The sequence below is a fragment of the Taudactylus pleione genome, unplaced genomic scaffold (genome assembly GCF_031769625.1).
Source record: "Taudactylus pleione unplaced genomic scaffold, aTauple2 ptg000454l, whole genome shotgun sequence".
Taxonomy (NCBI): domain Eukaryota; kingdom Metazoa; phylum Chordata; class Amphibia; order Anura; family Myobatrachidae; genus Taudactylus; species Taudactylus pleione.
The window spans coordinates 9,129,548-9,141,588 of record NW_028284856.1 but is presented as its reverse complement, the minus strand read 5'-3'; the positions used below and the strand labels follow the sequence as shown (position 1 = coordinate 9,141,588).

The window sequence follows — 12,041 nt, the reverse complement described above, 5'->3', positions numbered from 1 at the left end:
TTTTTCCGGCGTTTGGGAGCAAATTGCTGATTGTCATTTGCTTTCATACCTTACCAGATTTTCATTCCAACCAATCAACTAGTTGTCTGGTTGGACAGATAATCTTTAGATGTGTGGCCATCTTAAGACTAAATATCTCCACCTTAACCAGAAGCTAATTAAAGGGATCATCTGAGCCAGACACTCACCTGGTTCTCTACCTTGGGTTCTGTTTGAAACAGCGGACTCTAAATTATCCTCACTAACTTCTCTTCTCCTTCTGGTTACCTTTAGTTGCAGGGTTTATGATCTCAGACCAGCTACCAGGCTCACCCCATTGGTTTGGCTTCTCTGTACTAGATGTTTTGGCCTCACCTCCCACCACTCCCTGATTACTCCCTTATAGAATAACCCAGACTTTCCTTCGGGTTGCTCTGTCTCCGTTCACACTCCTGTTTTCAGCTGCTTGACATCCTAGATTTGTTTCCGATCTCATTGATGGTTCCTCTTGCAGTTCTTTAGAGACTCTGGCTCATAAAAATAATATAGCCCGGCCCCTATTTTATGATTAGTTACAACCACACTATTATCCAAACTTTTTACCCAGGTCAATTGTATTTATGCCCCTCACGCCTTTTGAGAGACTATTATATTATTCTCCCATGAGACAAGTTATTATTTCTATTTTATATGATTTGCTTCGCTCCCCAGGTTCAGATCCCATTCTCATTCACGAAAGTGGTTGGGAGAGTGATCTAGGTCCCTCCTCCCCCCAATGGGAGTATTCATAGAGGATCATTAGACAAAATATGACACAGTCTTCTATTTCATTCTTTATTAAGGAAAATTCAAAATCTACATCAGATGGTGTCTGGGGCCGATTCAGATCCGCTCGCTAGGCTGCGTTTGCACGTAGCCTGCCGATGTTTTGCAATTCTAGTGAGCTGCGCATAGCCAGCTCGCTAGAATGAGTGACAGGACGAGCCGTTTATGGGTGGTGACGGGATGGTCAATGAAAATCGGGGTGTGGTGGTGCAAACGCAGGCGTGTCTGAGCATTTTAACACCATTTCAGAAGTGTGCATAATTAAGACGCAGCATCATAGTACATGTCACATAGTTGTTTAACACACTGAAGCACTCGCAGTGCTTGTGGTAGGGTATGGTCAGCCACAAGTGCTGCGTTCGCTTCCGATGGTACTCGATGTTACCAATTGTTGCATACACTTCCTGGAGATGACGTGCATAAGTGGGCGTCTAAATACACACCACGATTGCACGCCAAGCCATAGTGGGTGTGCTAATGCCTTGCCATGCGATCATGGGATTTGCATCCTATGGCAGCGTGCAAACACATCTAGCGAGCGGGTCCTAATCGGGCCCTTGGTTCCTACCAGATTACATAAGCTCTTCCCTTCATCCTCCACATTATGTTGGCGGGATTGTGGCCAGGTAGGGGACTTTATCCACATATGGTGGTAGTGCCCTAACATTTCCCAATTTTGTGCTAGTATTAAGTCTCTTCTGGGGTATATTTTTCAAACCCAATTCCCCTTGATTCAATGGACTGCTTTTGGGGTTACTGTTCTCTAGTTTCAAGACCGAAGGACAGCTGGACACTTACTACCTGTCCGGAAAAATCTGTTCAGCACCATACGTAAGCGTGGAATGTATTCTGTATGGAACACTGATATTGGACATTAATTCCCAAAAATAATTGTAGAACATCATATATCTGTTCCATTATGGCCAATACTGTGGTTTAATTCTATGAAGTTTGTTACTAATTTATACTCTTCTGAGTAAAATACACTGGTTTACTTTTTGCTACAATTAGCACTTGATTTGATATCTAGTTTTAACATCTATTGAGTGTCTATTATTATTATCAGAAATTTGTCTACCGGGAATAAACACCACCTGATCTATGTGTATTACAGTTGTAGTGACTTTATTTAACCTACTAGCTGGGATTTTAGCAAATAATTTAAGATCAACATTTAAAAAAGACATGGGTATACCAGTGGCGCACCTACTGTCCCTGCAGCCCCTGCGGTGGCTTGGGGGCGGTGCCTGCTTCAATGAAGTGAGGGGTGAGAGGCAGCCGCCCTGACTGCTGTGCCTGTGCCGGCGTTACTGTCAGGCAAGCCACAAGCCAGCTTTGATACAGGTGCCAGCAGCGCCTGCACCTGGCTGTGTCTGTGTGTCACAGTGTGTGACTGTGAAGACAGTCAGTGCTGATCGATCTGATCGGTGAGGGCTGAGGGCTGCCTTTGGGGGAATGGGAGCTGCGAGATGGTTAATCACCGGCGGTGATACAGGGCTGCCAGCTGGATGGATGCTGGCAGAGGAATCCTTCAGGGGCGGATTGTGCCACTGGGAACTCAGGACAGTTCCCGCTGGGCCGGCTCCATCCTCCCTTAAGTTGCTTGCAGCCAGGCTGATTTGGCTGCGTGGCCGGCTGCCGTGTGATCGGAGCTCAGTTCCAATTAGCAGCATTTCCCCTTCAGTCTCCAGGGGCAGCTTCTGCGCATGTGCAGAAGCTCTCCTCTCTCCATTTACTGCACCTATTGTCTGTAATGCTGAGGACTTTCCTTATCAGGTGCAGGAACTCCTCAGTAGTGTCTACTTTGCTGCGATAGGCTGAGTAACAAATCAGTCGCAGTCACTCAGCCAATCGGAGCACAGACATGCCCCCCAACCCTTACTAAGGGGAATGGAGGAAGCTAAAGGTGTTAGGAAGTTGCTGGAGAGGAGACTGTAGGCAGCTGAGCACATAGGGAGAGATCAGTGTCAGTATGAGGCACAGAGTGTGTGTGTGGGCAGGGCCGGATTAAGGGGTGGTGGCAACAGGGGCGGCCGCCCTGGGTCCCCCACACAGGGTCGATGTGACCCTGCCAAGAACAGGTGTCTAGAGACTGTTCTACTGCATGCAGCAGCACAGTCACACTAGCGCATGCAGGGGAGAGTTTCTGAGAACCTAGAAACCCCCCTGACACACCAATTCCCCTCTACACTGGCCTCATTGGGGGCAGAGCCAATACGGCAAGCCTTGCTCCCATATCCCAGTGTATCACGGCATTACGTTGAGGGGGCGGGACCTAATGAATCAAGGTGCCTGGCTCCTTTTGCAACCTATACCTGCAGTATGTGCGCAGCCTCTGTCCTGGGCCCCCTCCTCTCTCTCCAGCGGCCAGCTGCGCACTGGGCACAGCGCCGCACCTGTAGACTTTGGGCACTAGAGTGTGCCCAGAGTCTACAGCACATGCGCAGGTCACTGGAAAAATGGCACGTGGCCAGCTTCCTGGTGTTTTCTCTACTGCACATGCGCAAAACGCCGTAAAAAAGGCACTTTTCCAGGCGATTTTGACAGCACTGATAACGGCACCGACGTGGGACTCCGGCGGCGGAGTGGTGAGTATTAAAAATATGGGTGCAGGGTGTGCGCCCCCCCTGGACCCAGGGGTCCGTGTTCCCTTCACACCCTGCACCCATTATAGAAATGCCCCTGTATGTATGTATCCATGTGTATATATTTGTTACAGTGTATACGTGTTAGTGTGTATGTATGTTAATGTGTATATATCTGTTAGTATGTGTATACTGTTTATGTGTGAGTGTATGAGATATATGTATATTTAGAAACCCCCTCCCCCCCCCAAGAAAATCCTGCTTCTGCCCCTGTCATCATGTGGCTTGGGGGGGCACATGAAGACAGGGGCAAACGCAGGATTTTCTTGGGGGGGGGGGGTTGTTTCTAAATAAAAGCACTGAGTGTATGTCAGTGTGTGAGAAGCACTGAGTGTATGTCAGTGTGTGAGAAGCCACAGAATGTGTGTATTTGCGTGATGCCGCGGAAATCTAATTTACCAACTTATGCTAATGCGAGTTTCTATAGGTATAATGCAAGGGGGATGCAGTCAGGAAGCCGATGGTTGAAAATGCCGGCTTCCCAACTGTCAAATCCGGGCAGGGTACTAATGACAGGCGTTGAAATCCCGACGCCTGTCATTATATCTATGCCGGGAGCCCGACGCCCGGCATACCGAACGAAGGTAAGCCGGGCGGCTGGCGCGGATAGCCACGGGAGGGCAGGGTTAGGTTAGGGGCTCCCAGGGAGGACTTAGGGTTAGGAACTCCCCCCGGGCGGGTTAGGGTCAGGCTAGGGGACGGGGTGTTAGGGTTAGGCTCCCCCAGGGGGAGGTTAGAGTTAGGCACCCCCCCAGGAGACTTAGGTTTAGGCACTTAGGGGTGGTTAGGGTTAGGCACTAGGGGGGGAGGTTAGGGATAGGCACCCTAAGGGAGGGTTAGTGGGGGGGCAGGGTTAGCTATACTTATCTAAATCCCTTGTCGGAATTTTCACTGCTGTCGGTCTGCCGGCATCGGGAGTTACATGGATCCATGTAACTGTCATCATTAGTATTGGCCCAATACTAGGTGCACGAGATCTGTCAAAAACAGGCTTCCATTGCCTGTACGCACGACTCAGATAGCACGTACCTCTAGCTATATGCCCACGACACTCCCACAAGACAGAACAGCTCCTTGTGATAACATTGTCACCACCCCGTTCCCACCCCAAAATGCCCATTTTAGGCAAAGCGAGATCTGGCAATGATCTGTTCAACTCAGAATCAGACAGTGATATGCAACAATACATGAAGTCGCTTCTACACATGCTATATGATAAAACATGCTATTTGCGTGCGAGAAAAGAGATACATGTATTAAGCAGGCACTATTTATTAATTTTTAAATATCAAAATGTTATATTTATTATAATTAATCGATTAAGGGCTGAAAAAGTACATATTTATTTTATATAGCAATTGAAGCTTTCCATGTGGATGGACTTTGCTCACCTATACTGCTCAGGAGAATCTACAGAGGAGAAGTTGCGAAGCCAGAATACAAGCTACAAGGTAGGAGACTCTCAGTCAGTGACATAGAGGCAGAAAGCTGAGGAGAAGAGCGCAAAACTAACGGTTAAAGTTACAGAACAAACAAGGAGGAGATGGTGATTTTCCAGAAATAAAGTGGCTGGGCACAAGTGGGAATGGACAGGGAGGAGCAGCGAGTGACCTAGCTGGAGAGCCGGGAAGTCATGCGGGCCCCTGCCATTGCGTTTCCCAGAAGGTCCCTCTGAGATCAGCAGCTGCGGGAAGATTCTCTTCCTGCAGACGTCCACACTGTTTATCTGAGTGGTCCCATTATTGTGACCAGATCAGATAACGCACAGCCTGGTGTGGTCGGAAAAATGCGACCATGCCAGGCAAGTGGTTAATGTACATTTAATCTTAGATGTCCCCTAGCCACCTCAAACTCCATCTAAATATGGAGCCAATACTTTTTCCACCAGTTACCCACTTCACATCTCTATTTGTATCTGTAATTCCTGTACATACATCTTAGAACTAATTCATACAAGACTCTACAAAAACTGTAATCTATGCACCCCTAACGTCATGCATTGACTATTACATTTCCCTGAGTACTGATCTTCCCACCAGATTTTCACTCCTCCAATTTTTATTGAATGCAGTTTGCGGTACTAGTACCTACTTTGGTTCCTATACTTACCAAATCAGGCATAAAATATGTCTACTAACATACAAAGTCATTAACCATAATGCAGGACTATACAACTGTGGTCTATTTTCCACAAATTATGTATTGGTTCCCGAAAATGGGACAAGACTGTGTTCCTCAAAGCATTTACTCAAACATAGGACTAACACACAGTGGCGGATCAATGAAGATGAGGAGCAAACTGCCTCATACAATACATACAAGTTTCTGGTGGCCGAGAGGCAGACAGAAGATCTTGCCCGGACACTTTGTGTTTTAAACACATTGGAGCAGCCAGACTACATCCCCCGACTTGCTTTTCAGGCACAGACATGCGAGAGGTGGTTGGCACTGGTCATCCTCTAATCAATACAGCTCAGAGTGGGCTTATACAAAATTGCCCCCTCTGGTTCCGCCACCGATAATACATCTAAATGAAGTTTACCCTCATGAGCCCTTGAAGAAGTGCATGGCTGCCAGTTTATTCATTCTTCCTCTACTACTTTTTATGGTAAGTATTAGAAGTGGCAATGCTTACCATGGGACACTCAAATGTACTTGCTCTTAGGGCTAAATGTTAAAAGCCCTATATCCTTTATTGTTTTACAATAAACTGTTTGCTATGTTCAATTTCTTACTAACATATGTTATCAGTGTTACTGCAAAGAGTATAGTTTTATATTCATTGTATGATATTGCTCAGGGCCGTAACTAGGGTAGTGCGACCAGTGCCATGGCACAGGGCACCGCAGGGCAGGGGGCGCTGATTGGGCCTGTCAATTTTCCTGTTATCATTCTCACTTGTAGCTTCCTCTTCTTTTATCCCCGGCATCTCCTGGCCTCACCTATCTCTTCCCTGGCCCTTCCCCATGAGACCATGTCCCTTTTTCAGGTGCACTATCTTATGTCCCTATTTAAAAAATGGGGGAGGGGACGCCAATGTTTTCTCTGGCACGGCACCAAAAAGTCTAGTTACGACTCTGATATTGCTATGTATAGAGATTACTTGAATGGGAAAAATGTAATGTAAAGAGAACATGCACAATTCTATTTTGGTACCCCAAATAAATTTATTGTAGATGTTGGTTTAGTGTGTTGCATCCGATGGTACCTGGTTGTGATGTGTTGTCAGGAATCTGCTCTTGTTGTGGCAAACACTGTTGCTTCTTCCCTCCTCTACACCACAGAAGAGAGGTAAGGATTTTTTCCACAAGAAACAGGATTGGTAGGCAAGATGAAAGAAGATGTATATTTTTAATTGTAATGGTCACAAAAAGATGCTATAATGGGTTCTTTCAATGAAATAGTTAATTACAAAGAAGTTTCAAGAATGCTTTATCACATTCACAATACAATATATAAGAGCTCTTTAAGTGGTTTGAATGGTGGCAAACTTAGGTTTAATTTAAGGTCTTTGTATGTACAGTTGGGCCTCTAAAGTAAACACACAGAATGCAGTCTCTCATTTCAGCATTGATATGTATACTTTAAATACAACAGTCTAACACACTGGAATACTTTTATCAGCAGTCAATTTTGCTTGCAGCTTGGTTCTTTCTTACAAGCAGCTTGTCTCAGGGATTGGATTATGCTGTAGCCACTTGTAAAATCTTTGTGTCAGACTCTTAGCTGTGAGTGACAGGACCTGGCTGGCTTGCATTAATTCCGTCTATCACCGGGTTGCCACCTGTGGCTTCTTCACTAACCATCTGGTACACTTGCAGGCTTCTAGCTCTCTGGCTCTCACTGCCCACTCTCCTTTGTTCCTTAAGGGCATCTGTCAAGCCTGTCTCAACTTCTCAGGCTTTGTCAAACAGTCCCTGCAGCGTGCACACCAGTCTCTTCGCATTTCACTAATTTGTGCTTACCGCAGGCTTCGAGCGAGACTCTGCCTCCTCCATTGTACACATGCGCACCTCTCTGAATGGCCCCAATGTGTCCTGAGTTTGTAGTTGTTATGACACCCACAGCTCCCTGCAGCTTCAATAGCCGCAGCTGTTTGGGCATTGAAAGTGATACCTCGCATCTGCAGGAAATGACATGCTTCCCCTCATGGGCGTAACTACCATTGGTGCAAGAGGTGCAGCTGCTGTGGGGCCCAGAGCTGAGGGGGGACCCATCTTCCTTGTCAAAGTTACATGTGTTATATAAATTTTTCACCATTGGGTGGTACATAGGGGCCTGTACAAACTTATGCTATGGTGCCTTCAAATACCTAGTTACGTCCCTGTGTGTATATATGGGGATGCAGTCGGGAAGCCGACGGTCGCAATGCTGACCGCCGCCTCCCCGACTGTCTAATCCTGGCATGGTACAAATGACAGGCATCGAAATCCCGACGCCTGTCATTAGACGTACACCGGGAGCCTGACACCCGGCTTACCGATCAAAGGTAAGCCAGGTGTGGACAGCCGTGGGGGGGGGGGGGAGGTTAGGGTTAGGCTAGGGGAAGGGGGAGTTAGGGTTAGGCACCCCTGGGGGGAGTTTAGGGTTAAGCATTCCCCCCGGGAGATTCCGGGTTAGGCTGTGGGGAAGGGGGGGTTAGGGTTAGGCACCCCAAAAGGAGGGTTAAGGGGTAAAAAATGGTTAGTTAATACTTGCCTTTTGTAGCTTCGGGATCTTCACCCGTCGGGCTTCCTATATATGTATATACATAGCATATGTGTATATAGTGCAGTAGATGAGCGGTTCGGATTCCTTGGAATCTGAACACATCCGAACATTGGGAATCCGAGTCTTTTCACCTGACTCTGATTGCACTTCGAGGCAAAATGTCAGCCTTGCGGCGTCGGTTTTTCGCAGGTTTTGGATTCCTTATAAGGTGCCGCAAACTGGACTTGGCGCCATTTCCTTGTTAAGCACACTGCTGTATGCTGCGCTTAACTCTGCTGTATAGACTGTACATATATAAGCCCTGTGGCTCCAGTCCATGAAGGAATATAACTACACATAAAAAAAAATAATTGTATTGTTTGTACTGTTTTGAGCACTTTGCTCACATGTGTATATATAAGCCCTGTGGCTCTAGTAATGCAGGAATACAGCTGCACCATCAAAAAAAATAAAAACAATTGTATTGTTTATACTGTTTGGTGCGCTCTGTTTTGTTCACGTGCATATATAAGCCAGACAGTGATCTGTGAATTGAAAAATGGATAACGTTACGTTTAGAGAAGACGAGCAACCAAATACTGTTGCTGCTGCCACCAGTACTGATAGCGACGCTAGTCCTTCAACGTAATCTACTAAAGCCGATTCTCTAGGGCATAGAGGGTCTAAGTAAGGGTATCTAAAAAGAGATTAAACAAAGCGATTCTGCTAAGTATTTCAGACTTGTAGATCAAGTCCTTTGTTTGCTTCGCCAGAGCCAAGGGTTGCCAATATCTTCAGATCGGATCACTACATTTTGGCGACTGTGCTTGATCCTAGATTTAAGTCGTATGTTGTGTCTTTCTTTCCAACTGACCCAGATCTTAAGAGATGCAAATAGCTTCTGGTGAGCAAGGTGGCAGCTCAAGTGGCAAACGACAAGATGACATCTCCTTCAGTTTCTCCGGCAGCTGCCAGGAAAAAACTCAGCCTCCCCAAAAGACCAAGTGGTGATGCAGAGGAGTCAATTTGTGACATCTGGTCAGGTCTAAAAGAATTGTTGAAAATGAGTTGCACCATTACCGTGACTCCATCTGATAGGGTCGCCATCCGAAGACGGTTGGAGAATTATCTTCATGATACCATACTCATAGGCATGTCACAGAATCCCTTGGACTACTAAAAAGGCAATTTGGAGTCCCTTATACAAACTGGCTTTGCATTACCTAAGCTGCCCACCCTCCAGTGTGTATTCATAAAGAGTTTTCAGCACAGCCGAGAACCTTATGAGCGATCGGCGTAGGAGGCTATTTCCTGAAAATGTGGAAAAGATGATGTTCATCAAAATTAACTGAAAATTAAAAAAAAATAAAAAAATACAGCGGTACCTGTAATGGTGGATTCTATGGAGGATGAATTAATATTTTGCGAGGATGATGTACACACTGTTGAGGGTGAGGAATCAGATGAGGAGAATTACCTCTTCCAATTTCAACTGTAGAGAGGATTAACAATACTGTTAGCTGCTTTATGCCCATTGGTAGCTTGTTTTGTGGGGGCCCAAATAAACCAATCACTTCAGCCACAAGTGGCAGTCCTTTTTGCTGAAGTTATTGGTTTGTTAAACTGTGCATGTCCTGTTTAATATATACAACATTAGGGTGGGTGGAAGGGCCCAAGGACAATTCCATATTTTCTTTGCATTATGTGCTGTTTTTATAGTTTATTAAACTGCCATCCTGTCTGCCACTGCTATGTCTGTGGCAATGTTTCCTATATTTTTTAAACTGCCGTGCTTTTGTGCTGCTGGTCTGTCGCTTACTTTTCTTTTTATTTTTCATACTGTATTTATTTAAACTAAAATCACAAAAAGATATACTTGCAAAATACTCTTATGCCTTTTTTAACCTTTATTTGTAGATACCAATCTGGTTGCCTTTTTTATTAAACTTTAATTCTAATGTGTAACAACAGATGGACTTGGCTTTCCTTGATCATAACAGCTATGTCTGGTCAGATGCAACTCAAGCACCAAATGAACAGGATATTTTGTGATGGTATCTAGAGATGTTCTCCCCCTCCCCTCCCAACCTTCCCATACATAATCCTACAAGCACGATGATGAGAGATGTTTAGTGACAGACTTTAATAATCCCTCTGCCCCCTTCCTGTTCAGCGCTTCTGTTTTGTTTGCTGCCACATTAATAGTTCTTTCACCTCTTTCAAGACTTGAAATGGGCAGGTGCGACATCGGCACTACTCCCGCCGGTGGAAGGGCCCAAGGACAATTCCATCTTGCACCTCTTTTCTTTGCATTATGCGCTGATTAGGGCATTGCTGACTGTCTTTTAATGTAGATGACAAACATTGTTATAGTTTATTAAACTGCCATCCTGTCTGCCACTGCAGTGCCATTCTCTTTCCTAGATGTGCTATGTTGGTAATTGAAATGCCAAAGCCACTGAAATCTTCTATATGCGGTTGATGAATGCCAAAAATGTCCAGAAATAATTATGACCACAGACAGTGTCTCCAGCATGCCCCTTTCATTTTTAAAAAAATTAGTAACTACCAAAGAACTCAACTGGGGCAAGGACTGATGTGAATGAGTAAATGTTCTTTGTAAATGGCTCCCCTGCTCCCTCTTAAATTTGCTTTGGAATCCAAAACTTTAATTAAATTTACTACGAATCAACCCTTCCTTTCTCTGCCTTCAACTATATACAAACTCCATCTCACTTTGGCCTCTGACCTAGATCTTGATTAATGTAAACATTCTTGGGTTCTTGCTATGGGGTCATATAGTTTAATAAACTGCCATCCTGTCTGCCACTGCAGTGTCATTCTGTTGAAGTACCACAGCCGTTGAAATCTTCTACATGCGGTCGATGAATGCCAAAAATGTCCAGAAACTTTTATGGCCGCAGACTGCATCTCCTGCATGTCCCTTTTGATTTTCTTTTAAAAAATTGGTACCACCGAAGAGCTCATCTTGGGCAAGGACTGATGTGAATGAGTAAATGTAAATGCCTCCCCTCCTACCTCATAAATTTGCTTCGGAATCAAATAATGAGATGAAATTTACTACGAATCAACCCTTCCTTTCCCTGTCTTCAACTACATACAAACTCCTTTATAATATATTAGTGGAGACCGGGTGTATTATACTGATGCCAGTGGTGATTTTATACACCATACTATCCCTACCTCTGTCTTCAGCTGGTAACGATAATATCAGTCCAATCTGCCAGGTCTGGGCTGGTGTATTCTTCATGCTGACTGCTCCCATCAACGCTGCCTTATTTCTTTGTGGCCGCTGTGACTGGCCTGGCTGGCCGTTATCGATGACATTACTGCTGCATGCCACGGGCTGGCAGTGTGATGAGCGGACAGTGCTGATATGTGAGTTCTTCTTGTTGCCGGTCTCCACTAAAAGCCTTCAATGCGTTTCGTGCGGTAACCGCACTTTATCAAGGATGGCTTATCCAGACTAAGGGCTCCTTTTTTATAGTATATTACTATAAAAAAGAAGCCCTTAGTCTGGATAAGCCATCCTTCATAAAGTGCGATTACGGCACAAAACGTGTCAGATGCTTTTAGTGGGTCTATGGGGCCCACAAAGTTCTAGATACGTCCCACAACGGGTGGTATCAGCGCTGCACAAATCACTTGGAAAATGGCGCCGTGGCCATTTGGAGTATGACAGGGAGTATGATGGGGAGGGAGTATGACAGAGGAGGCTCTGCCTCCCCTGACTGCACGTCCCTGCTATGCGCAGTAGGGAAATCGTTGGAAAAATGGCTGCCACATCATTTTCTCGGTGACCTGCACATGCGCAGCACACTAGTGCCCAGAGTCCACTGCTGCGGCGCTGCGCTAAGTGTGCTGCCGGTCACCGGAGAAAGA

The 12,041-nt window shown here is 45.6% G+C and overlaps 1 protein-coding gene across 1 annotated transcript in view; it reads left to right on the top strand.

Annotated features, from left to right (window-relative positions):
* The window catches only part of TMPRSS9 (transmembrane serine protease 9), a 129,083-nt gene that overhangs the window by 3,991 nt on the left and 113,051 nt on the right, over nt 1–12,041 (top strand). Inside the window, exon 2 of the mRNA XM_088448367.1 lies at nt 4,805–4,900. The gene's annotated coding sequence lies outside the window, so the exon portion shown is untranslated. The remainder of the gene's footprint in view (nt 1–4,804; nt 4,901–12,041) is intronic.